Raw genomic sequence first — 18,392 nt, forward strand, 5'->3', positions numbered from 1 at the left:
AAATCCGTTACGACCCCATGATCACGATTAGCCCATGTTAGCACTCATCGTCATCATGGGTTCATATGAAAACATGATAAAATAACACAAGAGAATAATAAATAAACTAATTATATTAAACCAGAGTACTTCACAAGAGTAAATAGGTTCAAAGTAAAGAAAACTAGCATCCAACGTCACAACGAAACAAAGAATCACATAAAATATGCTTCCTCTTCGTTGCGGTGTGCTAAAACGGTCTTCTTCCTTATCTCCTTCGCTCCTTGATTAATACAACGATCCAAAACACATGAAACGTCTCTGAAATCTACTTATATAGGAGTCCCATAAAACTCAGATTACATAGAAGTTGGAAGCCAAAGAGAATTAGAAGTATAAAATAAATATTCTGAATTCTCGACCCTGCGCGGCCGCTCAGCATAGCTGAGCGGGCGCTCAGACCCCTACTGGAAAATAGTCTGGTTTTGCTCCGTTTCTTCGCTGTAATCTGCTCCTCTCTTCCCACTTGCAATGCTGAACACATGCCAAGGCTTATTATTGATGATTTCTCCCCCAAAATGCAACTAATACCCTGAAATGCACAAACACTAAAAAAACGCATCAAATACACAAACTACTTGATTTCAAGACACCAATTTAAGCTATTATAAGACGTTCTAAGTGGTATAAAATGCCACTTATCACACCCCCAAACTTAAATCGATGCTTGTCCTCAAGCGTCACAGACTCAAAAACAAAATAAAAACATGCATGAATGCAATCTATATGAAATGCAGCGATTCCCCTTACTACGACCAGACCGACCAACTTACAACATCTCAAAAATGAAATTAGGCGACTAAAGATCAATTACATCATGCAAACTAACATACATCCAGAAACGTGGTGTGTGCAGGTGCTTAAAAGATATGCTTCAGAACTAGATCAATTATCATGACTCAACTATCATCAAGGCAATCACATGATTATACAAAGAATAAAAATTCTAGGCACAAAGTGACTTATAACACTACAAGAATCCTGGAGCTTATTACAGAATCATGCTTTTTATTCATAACAATAATGCTTATTTGAACGTGCAATGAGTGAGGTCCACAAAAGACTTATACACTGGTTCCCATGTAGCGAGCGTTAGGTTAGCGGATCCCAGACTCTAAAAGCCTTAGGTCACTAGGCACAAAGTCCCCTAAGAACTTAATAACTCGAATACCAAAGAGCCCATTCGTGATCAATTATGCATAAACACATACTTTTTTTCTTCTTTCTTTTTTTTCTTTCTTTTTTTTTTCTTTTCTTTTTTTTTCAAAATTTCTGAGCAAGTGCATTTCGCTCCATCTTGCTCAACCCTAGACTACTCGTATAAACATACGAGCCGACTACTAGCCATTTGACGCCTAGCCACAATTAGCAACAAATTCCATTTTTTACTCCATTTTTTCTTTTCATGCCTTTTATCACTAAGAACCTATTATAAAATTCTAAGCATAATAAATAGATTAACCTCGAAAACAATCAGACCATAACAACCACCTAGTCCTTAAGCATTCTCTAAGACTTAGTGAAAATACAAGTGTTTCTAGCATGCATATCAACCTACACGACTCAATATTACTTTAACGCCATCACTACACTCGCATCGACATCACAAATCAGTTGGTAAATCATCGCAAAAGGGAATCATGGTATATGCATGAGCTACATGACATGATAAACAAATAAAGCTATAAATAAAAAAAACTATATGGCAAAAATGATGCAATTATATGAACTAAACTATCATGAATATGCAACTATATGACACACACACAAAATATTCCTTAACTACCACCCCCAAACTTAAAATCATCACTGTCCCCAGTGAAGGTAGTAGAAAGGAACACAGGGTATACCTACTCGGAGTCATCATCATCATCACCCTCAGTGGGTGGTGTATCAGGACGCGGATATGTAGAGTCCTCACCAAAAACTGACCACTGGATGTCAGCTCCAAGGCCTCGAAAAGCAGTCCCTAGCGCAAGGGTGAGCTCCTGAGCAAACCTGCTCTGCGTCTCGTACATAGCATCCATCCTTCGTGACAGCCTCCTATACTGGGCATCAGCCATCCTAGCACCCTCCTGAGCTCTAGAAGAACCAGCCTCATCACGCCTCGACCTCGCCATAGTAGCACCTCGTGCTGGACGCCCTCCTGGAAGATGATAACGCAGCCCATGCTCCTCGGGCTCACCACCGGTCCACTCCTGCATCGCATTCAGAGTCCCGGAATCAATAGGAGCGGCCGACAACTGCAACTGCTCATGAGATGGCCACTGAACCCCCACTGCTCGGTAAAGCTTAGTAACCGTGGATGCATAAGGGATGTTCATGTGCTTAGCTCCCCTCAAAAACTTCAGAATTCCTTGGTAAATGAACTCACCAAGGTCCACATAGTACTCCTCATTCAAAATTCCCAACAACAACTGTGCTTTCTCCACTGTGACCTCATGTGCATACGAAGAAGGCAGAATATTAGCACAAATAAATACATTCCATGCACGGGCATACCTGTTCATCGCGATCGCCGAAAAGTGACGATACTCATTAGTTCCAGTCTTGGAAGTCCATACAGTGCCCGGCCTACAGAGAGTAGCACAAATCAAATCCAAGTCAAAATCCTCAACAGTCTTCTCATTCCAGTTCTCCTCCGTGGGCTTCCTCTATCTCTGTCCAATCACCCGGCGAATCGCCGCTGGGTGATAATCAACCGTCATCCCCTGGACCACAGAAAACCCATTCTTCTCGGCTTTCGCGTTCGCATAGAACTCGCGAACCATGCTCATAGGCACTACTTCAGGCGACTCACAAAAAGCTATCCACCCCTTCTCAGCGATTATAAGCAGCAACTCACCATCCCTCCCCGATGGCAAAAATCCCCTCTCCTTCAGAATCGGCTTCCCCAGAAGCCTAGTGTACTCCTCCTCAGCAGCCCTATCATTCAAACGAGGCCTCGCAGCAGTACCCCTCGAAGAATCAGCAGTAGGGACTGTGCTGCTGCTATCAATAGTCCTTGCTCTCTTGGGTGCCATCGAATCTGAATAAAAGTGCTGGAGAATTGTGTTATTGTGTTTGGGAGAGAGTTGAAGTGTAGAAAGTGTATGGGAGATATATGGGATAGGTGTATGTATATATAGGGTATGGATTAGGGTAGAATTTGATTAGGAGTGGGTTTAAGGTGTAAAATCATGGGATAATGGGGAATAGGTCGTGGGTTTTATGGGCTGTAATTTGTTTTTTATTTTCTGATTTTTTTTTATTTTTTATGGACTAATTTTTTTTTTCTCCCAGCCGACCCCTGAGCGGTCGCTCAGCAAAGCTGAGCGGGCGCTCAGCTTGCTGAGCGGTCCCTCAGCAGAGCTGAGCGGGCGCTCGGGGGCTACTGGATTATTTTTTCTGGTCCCGTTTTTCTGATTTTTTTGTGGTTTTGGATAAGTTTTTAACTTCTAAGGGTTCCTGTAACAACAAATCATGGGTTGCCTCCCACGCATCACTTCTTTTTCGTCATTAGCTTGACATTACGTACCTTCCTCAAGTTGTCAATAAAACGACACTAACCACTTCTCGGTTTGCCGTGTCCCCATAGTAGTGCTTCAAACGCTGACCATTAACCTTGAATGCTTGGTCCGGATCATTTTCAAAAATCTCCACCGCTCCGTGTGGAAACACAGTTTTGACAATAAAAGGCCCAGACCACCTTGATTTCAACTTCCCAGGAAAAAGTCGGAGATGAGAGTTGAATAAGAGAACTTGTTGTAGCTTCCTATCGTGCCACCTCTTCACCTTTTCCTTGTACATTTTGTTGTTCTCGTACGCTTGGAGTCGAAATTCATCAAGTTCATTAAGCTGAAGCATTCGCTTCTTTCCAGCTGCATCTAGATCCAGGTTTAACTTTTTCAACGCCCAATAGGCCTTATGCTCAAGCTCCGCCGGTAAATGACATCCCTTACCATACACCAGCTGAAACGGGGACATACCAAGTGGAGTTTTGTATGCTGTTCTGTAAGCCCAAACAGCTTCATCGAGCTTTAAAGACCAATCCTTCCTTGACGGACAAACAACCTTCTCTAGAATGTGCTTGATCTCTCTGTTAGACACTTCTGCTTGACCATTTGTTTACGGATGATAGGAAGTAGCAACTCGATGATTCACATTATAACGCTGCATCATAGAAGTGAACTTACGGTTGCAGAAATGTGACCCTTCATCACTTATGATTACTCGTGGCGTTCCAAACCTTGTGAAAATCTGCTTATGAAGAAAATTCAACACTGCCTTTGCATCATTTGTCGGTAGAGCTTTGACTTCTACCCATTTTGAGACATAATCGACTGCTAGCAATATGTACTGATTGTTGCAGGACGAGACAAAAGGCCCCATAAAATCGATTCCCCAAACATCAAAGACCTCGACTTCAAGCATCACATTTAACGGCATCTCATCCTTTCTCGTCAAATTTCCCACTCTTTGGCAACGATCACATCTTAAAACAAACTGATGAGCATCCTTAAACAAAGTAGGCCAGAAAAAACCTGCTTACAGAATACGAGCTGCCGGCTTCTCACCACCATAGTGTCCACCATAAACTGTGGAGTGGCAGTCTCGTAATATCCCCTCCGTCTCACAGAATGGGATACATCTCCTGATGATCTGGTCAGCTCCCTGTCTAAACAAATACGGTTCATCCCACATATACCACTTCACCTCATGCAGAAACTTCTTCTTTTGAGCTGTGGTCAAATTAGGAGGCATTATATTGCTGACTAGATAATTCACAATATCTGCGAACCATGGCTCTTCCTCCTGAACTGCGAACAACTGCTCATCCGGAAAAGATTTGTTGATCAATGTCTTATCATGTGAAGTAGACTCAGGATTCTCCAATCTAGAGAGATGGTCAGCTACTAGATTCTCAGTACCTTTTCGATCCTTGATCTCTAACTCAAATTCCTGTAGTAAGAGCACCCAACGAATGAGTCTCGACTTCGAATCCTTCTTGAAAACCAAATAGCGAATGGCCGCATGATCAGTGAATACTGTAACTTTTGTCCTAAGCAGATAAGATTGAAATTTCTCGAAACCAAAGACTATAGCCAAGAGCTCCTTCTCAGTAGTGGTGTAGTTCATTTGGGCCCCATTTAAGGTCTTGCTAGCATAGTAGACCACATGAAAGAGATTATTCTTGCGCTGCCCAAGAACTGCGCCTACCGCATAATCACTCACATTACACATCATCTCAAAAGGCTCTATCCAATCCGGTGCTGTAATAACTGGTGTAGTGATTAAACTCTTCTTAAGAGTCTCGAATGCCGTTAAGCAGTCATCATCAAATTTGAAAGACATATCCTTCTCAAGCAAGTTGCACAGTAGCTTAGATATCTTCGAAAAGTCCTTGATGAAACACCGATAAAAACCCGCATGACCAAGAAAACTACGGATTCCTTTCACAGAAATAGGTGGGGGATGATTTTCAATGACTCCCACCTTGGCTTTATCCACTTCAAGACCCTTGCTAGAGACCTTATGCCCAAGAATAATGCATTCACGCACCATAAAATGACATTTTTCCCAATTAAGCACCAAATTAGTTTCCACACACCTTTTGAGCACGGCACGAAGATTATTCAAACATTCATCATACGAATGTCCAAAGACGAAGAAGTCGTCCATGAATACCTCGACATTATTTCCAATCATGTCAGAGAATATAGCCATCATACATCTCTGAAAAGTGGCCGGTGCGCCACATAACCCAAACGAAACTCTGCGAAAAACAAACGTGCCGAATGGACAAGTGAAGGTAGTGTTTCTTGATCCTCTGGTGCAATACAAATCTGATTATACCCCGAGTAGCCATCCAGAAGACAATAATACTCTTGACCAGCCAACCTGTCAAGCATCTGATCAATAAATGAAAGAGGGAAGTGATCCTTCCTCGTGGCCTTGTTCAACTTTCGGTAATCCATGCATACTCTCCATCCCGTGACTGTTCGAGTGGGGATGAGCTCGTTCTTCTCATTTGCTACCACAGTGATACCTCCTTTCTTAGGCACACATTGCACGGGGCTCACTCAAGAATTGTAAGAAATAGGATAAATGATTCCTGCATCCAGCCACTTCAGAATTTCTTTCTTCACCACCTCTTTCATGATAGGATTAAGTTTGCGCTATTGCTCAACAGTTGGCTTACTACCCTCCTCTAGCAGAATCTTATGCATGCAATATGAAGGGCTGATCCCTTTGATGTCTGCTATGGTCCATCCAATAGCCGATTTAAATTCTCTCAAAATCCTTAAGAGTTTGTCCTCCCTACTACCTGAAAGGTCAGATGCAATAATAACAGGTAATGTAGATGCATCACCTAAAAAAGCATACCTCAAGTGTTCAGGAAATGGCTTAAGCTCCAAGGTGGGTGCTTCCTCAATTGATGGTTTGAGCTTTCCTTCAGCATTTTTGAGGTCAGAAGTACCAAGAGATTCAAACGGCATGTCCAGCTTTCGCCTCCAGGGAGAAGCATTAAGATATTGTAATTGCTCGTTGCCATCCTCCTCATCACTGTCAAAATCCCCCACTAAGGCCTTTTCTAATGCATCAGACATTAGCATATGATCGAGTTCTGAATTAACCGCAGAATCATTCACATCCACTTTTAAGCACTCCTCATCTTCTATAGGGAATTTCATTGCTTTGAATACATTGAAGGTCACATCTTGATCCTGCACCCGCATAGTAAGTTCACCTTTCTGCACATCTATCAAGGTATGACCAGTAGCCAAGAAAGGTCTTCCCAAGATTATGGGAATCTTCTTATCTTCCTCGAAATCCAGAATAACAGAGTCTGCAGGAAAGAAGAGCTTATCTACCTTGACTAGCACATCCTCCACTATGCCCCTTAGGTAAGTAATAGAACGATCAGCCAATTGTAGAGACATGTAGGTGGGTTTTAGATCAGGCAAATCCAACTTTTTAAAGATCGACAACGGTATCAGATTGATGCTTGCTCCCAAGTCGCAAAGACATTTGTCAAAAGACAACTTGCCAATGGTGCAAGGAATGGTGAAGCTACCTGGATCTTTAAGCTTTGGAGGTAACTTTTGTTGTAGCACAGCACTTCATTCTTCCGTTAGAGCAACGGTCTCAAGATCATCCAGTTTCACCTTCCTTGAAAGAATACTCTTCATAAACTTCGCATAACTAGGCGTTTGCTCCAGAGCCTCAGCGAAAGGTATATTGATGTGAAGTTTCTTGAACACCTCCAGAAACTTACCGAACTGCTAATCCAGCTTTTGTTGTTGGAATCTCTTAGGGAAAGGTGGTGGAGGATAAAGTTGTTTCTCCCCTGTATTACCCTTAGGCTAAGTGTGTTCAACAGTAGTCTTCCTTGGTTCCACCGCTTTCTCCTTTTGCTTAGCTTCTTCATCTCCAACTTCAGCTTCTCTTTCTTTTGCCTTTTCAGCCTCAGCAACTTTCCCAGACCTTAAGGTAATAGCCTTGACTTGCTCTTTAGCTTCCTTCCTGCCTGGCACTTCCGTGTCAATGGGAAGAGTGCCAGGTTGATGATTGAGCACTGCATTGGCTATTTGACCGATTTGATTTTCCAAGGTCTTGATCGACACCGCCTGACTCTTGCACAACAGCTTAAGTTCCTCAAAATCAGCACTAGCGGATGCAGCTGCACCTCCTTGTTGAGGATATGATTGCCTTTGAGCATACTGCTGTGGTTGTTGGAATCCATGTGGATTGAACTATTTACTCACACCTTACTGATATGGTGGCAGAATAGCATTCTGATTATTACTCCAGATGAAATTTGGATGATTTCTGTCGTTAGGATGATAAGTAGTTGGCACAGGCTGCTGTTGTCGCTGATAATTGTTCACATACTGAACAAATTCGTTAACAAGAGAACACTGATCCATAGCATGAGAACCTTCACAAAGCTCATTGACCATAGCTATTTGATTGACTCCATAGGTAGCTAGAGAATCGACCTTCATAGACAGCGCTTGGAGCTGCGCTGCAATAGCGGTGGTTGCATCGACTTCCAGAATACCTGCTACCTTCTCAGGAATCATCCTTTGAGTTGGGTTTTGATGCTCATTTGCAGCCATAGTCTCAATAAGATTGTAAGCCTCAGTATAGCTTTTGGCCCACAAGGCACCTCCAGCTGCTGCATCGAGCATTGGCCGAGATCGGGCATTCCATGATGTGGACACTTTCTCAACATTTCCTTGTAGCACTCCCAAGCTTCGCACATAGATTCTGTAGGTTGCTGCGCAAACTGAGTAAAAGCACTCCTCATAGCAGCAATCTTTTCCATTGGATAAAACTTCACCAGAAACTTTTGCACAAGATCTTGCCAAGTAGTGATGGACCCAGCTGGTTCAGAATGTAACCAGTCCTTAGCTTTATCCCTCGGTGAGAATGGGAAAAGCCTCAGCTTGATAGCCTCATCAGTCATACCATTATATTTGAAAGTACTGCAGATCTCGACAAAATTCCTTATGTGCATGTTGGGGTCTTCAGTCGCAGCTCCTCCGAAAGAAACAGAATTCTGCACCATCTGAATAGTGTCCGACTTGATTTCAAAGGTGTTAGCTTGAATAGCCGGATGAAGAATGCTTGACTGAATGTCATCAATTTTAGGCCGAGAAAAGTCCATAAGAGCTGGATCTGTCGGAACAATATGATCACCCATGATTACTGGCTCTTTCTGCTCACTTCCTGAATCCGAATCTTCAAAATATATCTTCTCCGGAATATCAAGAACTTCGTCTGTCTCCTCAGTTGTATCTAAAGTCCTCTTGCGAGTACGAGAACGAGTTTGCATAAAATCTCGCTAAAGTACCTGAAACACAACCGAAAATAATAAGTAACACGTCTTAATCACTGAGTCCTAACGACCAATGATGGTAAGTACATAAACTAAACAAATACGCCGAGTCCCCGGCAGTGGGGCCAAAAACTTGTTAGGGCAGAAACACGCGCTAATAATACACGCAAGTACACGCGTTCGCAAGTAATATAGAATACTTTCTAGTTCGTTCCCACAGAGACTCAGACTAATTATGTTCAATTAAACTCACTCACCAATGTATGATTACTTCTCAATGTTAAGACAATAACACTTAGATTTAATTAACTAATTATTAACTAAATTAACTACTAAAATTAACCACTTAATTAACACTTCGAATTAACAATATTAAACACTCATGAGATCACAACTTCATTACTACTTCCTTCAATAGTCATTGTTATTACCCTTAGCATGCAATAGTGATGATATTAATCGAATAACACGAAACTGATAAAAGCCAACTTTCATTGTACTAATACCATTCTACCAAACATCCACAATTAAGATAGAAGTTGAATAGGCATCAATTATGTTGAGTCCCTATATGTCTACAGAAATTGACAAAATAATGATTTAAGCACAAGTTATTCCTTTTGATTATACAGGGCGAATAAAACAGTTAGAGTTACCCACTAATCATGCAACATCGTACATGAACCTATGCTAGCATGGAAAGTTCTAAATCTCAAGATCCACCATCGCTTCACAAGAGATTAACACCCTATCTTATATGTTCGCGACACACATAAGACGAATACGCACAACCAATACTAGATATCATACAATCATCACACACTAAGGTATTAAACAACTAACTAAAGAATTCCATAGTAAATCCGTTACGACCCCATGATCACGATTAGCCCATGTTAGCACTCATCGTCATCATGGGTTCATATGAAAACATGATAAAATAACACAAGAGAATAATAAATAAACTAATTATATTAAACCAGAGTACGTCACAAGAGTAAATAGGTTCAAAGTAAAGAAAACTAGCATCCAACGTTACAACGAAACAAAGAATCACAGAAAATATGCTTCATCTTCGTTGCGGTGTGCTAAAACGGTCTTCTTCCTTATCTCCTTCGCTCCTTGATTAATACAACGATCCAAAACACATGAAACGTCTCTGAAATCTACTTATATAGGAGTCCCATAAAACTCAGATTACATAGAAGTTGGAAGCCAAACAGAATTAGAAGTATAAAATAAATATTCTGAATTCTCGACCCTGCGCGGCCGCTCAGCATAGCTGAGCGGGCGCTCAGACCCCTACTGGAAAATAGTCTGTTTTTGCTCCGTTTCTTCGCTGTAATCTGCTCCTCTCTTCCCACTTGCAATGCTGAACACATGCCAAGGCTTATTATTGATGATTTCTCCCCCGAAATGCAACTAATACCCTGAAATGCACAAACACTAGAAAAATGCATCAAATACACAAAATACTTGATTTCAAGACACCAATTTAAGCTATTATAAGACGTTCTAAGTGGTATAAAATGCCACTTATCAGTGGTATAAAATGCCACTTATCACACCCCCAAACTTGAATCGATGCTTGTCCTCAAGCATCACAGACTTAAACTTAGAATAAAATATGCATGAATGCAACTTATATGAATGCAGCAATCCCCTCGCGATGACTAAACCAACCAACACATGAACTATCAACAAATGCAATTAGGCGACTAAAGATCAATCAAATCACACAAAATAACATACAACTAGAAATGTGGTGTGTGCGAATGCTTAAATGATATGCTTCGAAACTAGATCAATCACCATAACTTAATTACCCTCAAGGCAATCACAAGCTTATACGAAGAATATATTCTAGACACAAAATGACTTATAACACTTCAAGATTATTGGAGTTTATTACGGAATCATGCTTTTATTCAACACATAAAATAATGCTTATTTGATCGTGCAATGAGTGAGGTCCACAAAAGACTTACGCAATGATACCCATTTAGCGAGCATTAGGTTAGCGGATCCCAGACTATAAAAGCCTTAGGTCACTAGGCACAAAGTCCCCTAAGAACTTAATAACTCGAATACCAAAGAGCCCACTTGTGATCAATTGTGCATTAAACCATATTTTTTTTCTTTTTTTTCTTTTTTTTTTCTTTTTTCAATTTCTGAGTAAGTGCGTTTCGCTCCATCTTGCTCAACCCTAGATTACTCGTATACAATACGAGCCGGCTACTAGCCATTTGACGCCTAGCCACAACTAGCAATAAATTCCAATTTTTTTCTCTAATTTTTATCTTTTCATGTCTTTTATCATTAAGAGCCTAGCATGCATTCTAAGTATAAGCAATAGATTAACCTTAAAAACCATCAAACAATGACAACAATCTAGTCCTTAAGCATACTCTAAGGCTTAGTGAAATTACAAGTGTTTCTAGCATGCATAACAACCTAACAAGATTTAACATCACTTTAATGCTATCACTACACTCGCATCAATATCATATATTAATCGATAAAGCAACACAAAGGGATCATGGTATATGCATGAGCTATATGACATGATAAATAAATCTATAAATCTTTAAAAAAACTATATGGCAAAAATATGCAACTATATGAACTAAACTAACATGAAAATGCAACTACATGACACACACACAAATATGTTCCTTAACTACTACCCCTAAACTTAAAATCTTCATTGTCCCCAGTGAAGGTAATAGAAAAGAACACAGGGTATACCTACTGAGACGAATCATCACCCTCATAGGGTGGAGTGTCAGAAGGTGGATAAGCAGAATCCTCACCAAAAATGGGCCACTGGATGTTAGCTCCAAGGCCTCTAAATGCAGTCCCAAGTGCCTGGGTGAGCTCCTCCGCAAACCGACTCTGTGACTCATATATCGCATCCATCCTCCTTGAAAGCCTCCTGTACTAGACATCAGCCAATCCCGAACCATCTCCTCCCTGAGCTCTCGAAGAGCCTGCCTCTCCCTGAGCCTGACTGGGCCTAGCCATGGTAGCACCAACTGCTGAAACTCCTCCTGGAAGGTGATACCCCCAACCATGTGACTCAGGTTCTCCATCTATCCACTCCTGCATCGCATTCAAAGTCAATGAATCAATAGGAGTGGCCAGCATCTGCAACTGCTCATAAGAAGGTCACTGGACTCCCACTGCCTTGTAAAGCTTTGTGACAATAGAGGCATACGGGATAGAGTATTGCTTTTCCCCCTCAAAAACTTCAAAATCCCTTGGTAGATGTACTTACCAAGGTCCACATAATATTCATCATTCAGAATTCCCCATAACAACCTTGCCCTTTCCATTGTAACCTCATATGCATGCAAAGAAGGAAGAATATTAGCACATATAAACGCATTCCAAGCACGAGCATACCTGTTCATCGCGATAGCAGGGAAACTACGATAATCATTAGATCCCCTTTTGAACTTCCACACTGTGCCCGACTGACAGGGAGTAGCAATAATCAAGTCCAAATCAAAGTCCTCTAGGGCTTTTGCATTCCAATGCTCCTCTTGTGGTTTCCTTTGTCGCTGTTTAATCACCCGGCGAATCACCTCGGGCTGATAATCAAAAGTAAGCCCATGAACAATAGAAAACCCATTCTTGTCGGCCTTGGTGTTCGCATAGAACTCGCAAATGATACTCATCGGAAGCGCCTCAGGTGACTCGCAGAATGTAATCCATCTCTTCTCAGCAATCATCGGTAGCGACTCACCATCCCTCCCTGATGGCAAGAACCCCCTCTCCCTCATAATAGGCTTAGTCAGAAGCTTAGTGTACTCTTCTTCAGCAGCCCTATCCAATAATTGGGGCCTCACAGCAGTATTCCTCGTAGAATCAGTAGCAGTCGAGTTGGTGCTACTGTTACCCACAGTTTGTGATCTCTTTGGGGACATGAAAATTGAGAATAAGAGTTGGAGAGTTTATGTTTGGTGTGTAGGAGAGATTTTGTAGAGTGAAAGTGTGTGGGATGTGTATGGAGAGGTTGTATGTATTTATAGGGCAAAATTACGGTTAGAATTTGATTAGGAGTGGGGATTGTGGCAAGGTATGGGGGAGAAATCGTGGGTTAATGGGTTATAATTTTTTTGTGATTTTTTTTGTTTTGTTTTATTTTTTTTAGGCTGAAAAATGATTTTTCAACAGTCAGGGACGCACGCGGTTGCGTGGCACCAGCACGCGGGTGCCTGCTGGCAAGCGGCCGGGCACTCCTAGCACGCGGGCGCATGCTAGGTTTCTGGAAAAAAAACTTTTGCAACTTTTTTCTGAGTTTTTTGGGTTTTTGGATAAAGTACTATATTCTAAGGTGTCCTATGGTCTCATATCTTGGGTTGCCTCCCTAGAAGCGCTTCTTTTATGTCATTAACTTGGCGTGGAGTTATACGATCAAGTTGACAATAAAACGGCAGTAACCACTTCACTGTTTTCCGTATCCCCATAATAGTGTTTCAATCTCTGACCATTTACTTTGAATGCTTGGCCCGGATCGTTCTCAAAAATCTCCACCTCTCCATGTGGAAACACAGTTTTGACAATAAATGGTCCAGACCACCTTGATTTCAACTTTCCAGGAAAAAGTCGGAGATGAGAGTTGAATAGAAGAACTTGCTGCCCCGACACGAATGACTTAGGTGATAGCTTCCTGTCATGCCACCTTTTTACCTTTTCCTTGTACATTTTGTTGTTTTCATACGCTTGAAGTCGAAATTCATCAAGTTCATTTAACTGAAGAATTCGCTTCTTTCCAGCTGCATCTAGATCAAGGTTTAAATTCTTCAATGCCCAATAAGCCTTATGCTCAAGCTCCGCAGGTAAATGACATCCCTTATCATAGACAAGTTGAAACGGGCACATCCCAAGTGGAGTCTTGTATGTTGTTCTATAAGCCCAAACAGCTTCATCGAGCTTCAAAGAGCAATCTTTCCTTGACGGACAAATGACTTTCTCTAGAATGCATTAGATCTCTCTATTAGACACTTCATCTTGACCATTAGTTTGCGGATGATAGGAAGTAGCAATGCGATGATTCACATTATAGCATTGCATCATAGAAGTGAACTTACGATTACGAAAATGCGACCCTTCGTCACTTATGATAACTCGTGGCGTTCCAAACCTTGTGAATATCTGCTTATGAAGAAAACTCAACACTACCTTTACATCATTAGTTGGTAGAGCTTTGACTTCTACCCATTTCGAGACATAATCGACTGCCAGCAAGATGTACTGATTATTGCAGGATGAGATAAATGGTCCCATGAAATCGATTCCCCAAACATCAAAGACCTCAACTTCAAGTAGCACATTTAAAGGCATCTCATCCTTTCTGGAAAGATTTCCAACTCTTTGGCAACGATCACACCTTAAAACGAATTGATGTGCATCCTTAAACAACGTAGGCCAGAAAAAACCTACTTGAAGAATACGAGCTGATGTCTTTTCACCACCATAATGTCCACCATAAACTGTGGAATGAAAGTCTGGTAATATCCCCTCCGTCTCACAGAATGGGATAAATCTCCTGATGATCTGGTCAGCTCCTTGTCTAAACAAATATGGTTCATCCCACATGTACCACTTCACCTCATGAATAAACTTCTTCTTTTGAGCAGCATTCATATTAGGAGGCATTATATTGCTAACAAGATAGTTCACAATGTTTGCGAACCATGGCTCTTCCTCTTGAATTGCGAACAATTGCTCATCCGGAAAAAATTCATTGATCAATGTCTTATCATGTGAAGTAGAATCGGGATTCTCCAATCTAGAGAGATGGTCAGCTACTTGATTTTTAGTACATTTTCGATCCTTGATCTCTAACTCGAATTCCTGTAGTAAGAGAACCCAACGAATAAGTCTAGGCTTCGAATCCTTCTTTGAGACCAGATAGCGGATGGCAGTGTGATCAGTGAACACTGTCACCTTTGTCCCAAGTAGATAAGATCAAAATTTTTCGAAACCAAAAACTATAGCCAAGAGCTCCTTCTCAGTAGTGGTATAGTCCAGTTGGGCTCCATTTAGCGTCTTACTAGCATAATAGACCACATGAAAGATATTAGTCTTTCACTGCCTAAGAACTGCTCCCACTGTATAATCACCTGCATCACACATCATCTCAAAAGGTTCTCTCCAATCAGGTGCCGTAATAACTGGTGCGGTGATTAAACTCTTCTTGAGAGTCTCGAATGCTTCCAAGCATTCATCATCAAATTTGAAAGGAACATCTTTCTCGAGAAAGTTGCACAATGGCTTAGATATCTTAGAGAAGTCCTTGATGAAACGCCGATAAAAACCCGCATGACCAAGAAAGCTATGGATTCCTTCCACAGAAATAGGTGGCGGAAGATTTTCAATGACACCCACCTTGGCTTTATCCACCTTAAGACCTTTACTAGAGACCTTATGCCCAAGAATGATGCCTTGTTGCACCATGAAGTGACATTTTTCCCAATTGAGCACCAGATTGGTCTCAACACACCTTTTGAGCACCAAACGGAGATTATTCAAGCATTCATCATATGCATGTCCAAAGATGGAGAAGTTGTCCATGAACACTTCGACATTATTTCCAATCATATCAGAGAATATGACCATCATGCATCTCTGAAAAGTGGCAGGTGCACCACATAAGCCAAAAGAAACTCTGCGAAAAGCAAACGTGCCAAATGGACAAGTGAAAGTAGTCTTCTCTTGCTCTTCTGGTGCAATGCAAATCTGATTGTAGCCCGAATAGCCATCCAGAAGATAATAATACTCTTGACCAGCCAATTTGTCAAGCATCTGATCAATGAATGGAAGTGGAAGTGATCCTTCCTCGTGGCTTTATTCAACTTCCTATAATCCATGCATACCCTCCATCCTGTGACTGTTCGAGTGGGGATGAGCTCGTTCTTCTCATTTTCTACCATAGTAATACCTCATTTCTTAGGTATATATTGCACGGGGCTCACCTAAGAACTGTCAGAAATAGGATATATGATTCCTGCATCTAGCCATTTAAGAATTTCTTTCTTCACCACTTCTTTCATGATAGGATTAAGCCTTCATTGTTGCTCAACAGTCGGCTTACTACTTTCCTCTAGCAGAATTTTATGCATGCAGTATGAAGGGCTGATCCCTTTTATATCTGCTATAGTCCATTCGATGGCCGATTTTAATTCTCTCAGAATCCTCAAGAGCTTGTCCTCATCACTACCTGAAAGGTCAGATGCAATAATAATAGGAAAAGTAGATGCATCACCTAAAAAAGCATACCTCAAGTGTTCAGGAAGTGGTTTAAGCTCCAAAGTAGGTGCTTCCTCAATAGATGGTTTGAGCTTTCCCTCAGTATTCTTGAGATCAGTATTACCAAGAGATTCAAATGGCATGTCTAACTTCTGTTTCTAAGGAGAAGAATTCAGATATTGTAACTGCTCATTGCCTTCATCATCTTCACTGTCAAAATCCCCCAATAAGGCTTTTTCTAAGGCATCGGACCTTAGCACATGATCAAGTTCTGAAGTAACTACAAAATCGACCAAATCCACCTTGAAGGACTCCTCATCTTCCATATGGAATTTTATCGCATTGAACACATTGAATGTCACATCTTGATCTTGCACCCTCATAGTGAGTTCACCTTTTTGCACATCTATCAAGGTACGGCCTGTAGCCAAGAAAGGTCTTCCCAATATTATAGAATCTTCTTATCTTCCTCGAAATCCAGAATGACAAAATCTGCAGGAAAGATGAGCTTTTCCACCTTTATTAGCACGTCCTCCACGATGCCTCGTGGGTATGTAATCGAACGATCGGCCAATTGTAGAGACATGTAGGTGGGCTTCAGATCAGACAAATTCGGCTTTTTGAAGATAGACAACGGCATCAGATTGATGCTTGCTCCCAAATCGCAAAAGCACTTGTCAAATGACAACTTGCCAATGGTGCAAGGAATAGTGAAGCTACCTGGATCCTTAAGCTTTGGAGGTAACTTCTATTGCAGCACGACACTGCACTCTTCCGTCAGAGCAATGGTATCAAGATCATCCAGTTTCACCTTCCTCAAAAGAATACCTTTCATGAATTTTGCATAACTAGGCATTTGCTCAAGAGCCTCAGCGAAAGGTATGTTGATGTGAAGTTTCTTGAACACCTCCATAAACTTACCAAATTGCTTGTCCAACTTTTGTTTTTGCAATCACTTAGGAAAAGGTGGTGGAGGATAGAGTTGTTTCTCCCCAGTATTACCCTCAGGCAGAGTGTGTTCAATAGTAGTCTTCCTTGATTCCCCCTCTTTCTCCTTTTGCATTCCTTCTTCATCTACAACTTCAACTTCTACGTCTTTTGCTTTTTCAGCATCAACAACTTTTCCAAACCTTAAGGTGATAGCTTTGACTTGATCTTTAGCTTCCTTCCTGCCTGGCACTTCAATATCATTGGGAAGTGTGCCAGGTTGATGATTGAGCAAGGCATTATCTATTTGTCCAATTTGATTTTCCAAGGTCTTGATAGAAACAACCTGACTTTTGCACAAGAACTTTAACTCCTCGAAATCAACACTAGAAGGTGGAGCAGCACCTCCTTGTTGAGGATATGGTTTCCTTTGAGCAAATTGTCGAGGTTGCTGGAATCCAGGTGGATTAAATTGTTTATTTGCAGCTTGCTAATATGATTGCTGAACAATATTCTGATTATTGTTCCAGCTGAAATTGGGATGATTTCTGTTATTAGGATGATAAGTAGCGGGCATAGGTTGTTGCGGTTTCGGGAAATTGTTCATCTACTAAAAAGATTCATTAACAAGAGAACACTGATCCGTAGCATGAGAGCCTGCACAAAGCTCACAGACACTAGATAATTGATTTGAGCCATAGTTGTTTAATGAATCGACCTTCATAGTCAGCACCTTGAGCTATGCTGCAATAGCTATAGCTGTATCAACTTCCAGAATACCTACTACTTTCCCATGCATCATCCTTTGAGTTAGGTTTTGATACTCGTTTGCAGCCATAGTTTTAATGAGATTATAAACCTCATTATAGCTTTTGGCCCACAAGGCACCCCAAGAAGCTGCATCGAGCATGGGTCGAGATTGGACCCCCAAACCATTGTAGAAACCAGTGATCACCATCTAGTCAGGCATCCCATGATGTGGACACTTTCTCAACATCTCTTTGTAGTGCTCCCAAGCTTCGCACATAGATTCTCCTGGTTGCTGCGCAAACTGAGTAAGAGCACTCCTCACAGCTGCAGTTTTGGCCATTGGATAGAACTTCACCAGAAACTTTTGCGTAAGATCTTCCCAAGTAGTGATGGTCCCAGCTGGTAAAGAATTTAACCAGTCCTTAGCTTTGTCCCTCAAAGAGAATGGGAAAAGCCTCAGCTTGATAGCCTCATCAGTGACACCATTATATTTGAAAGTACTACAGATCTCGACAAAATTCCTGATATGCATGTTGGGATCTTCAGTCGCAGCCCCTCCGAAAGAAATAAAATTCTGCACCATCTGAATAGTGCC

General features: G+C 41.3%; 2 non-coding genes across 2 annotated transcripts; both read left to right on the plus strand.

Moving 5' to 3' along the window:
* Positions 1–8,228: 8,228 nt before the first annotated feature.
* Positions 8,229–8,335, plus strand: LOC141662399 (small nucleolar RNA R71). Its single transcript, XR_012550518.1, has one exon. It is a non-coding gene; the product is annotated as a small nucleolar RNA R71 (small nucleolar RNA).
* Positions 8,336–18,015: 9,680 nt separating this feature from the next.
* LOC141662962 (small nucleolar RNA R71) lies at positions 18,016–18,123 on the plus strand. Its single transcript, XR_012551060.1, has one exon. It is a non-coding gene; the product is annotated as a small nucleolar RNA R71 (small nucleolar RNA).
* Positions 18,124–18,392: the final 269 nt, after the last annotated feature.

The sequence above is a fragment of the Apium graveolens genome, chromosome 5 (assembly GCF_009905375.1).
Source record: "Apium graveolens cultivar Ventura chromosome 5, ASM990537v1, whole genome shotgun sequence".
In the NCBI taxonomy this organism is placed as follows: Eukaryota; Viridiplantae; Streptophyta; class Magnoliopsida; order Apiales; family Apiaceae; genus Apium; species Apium graveolens.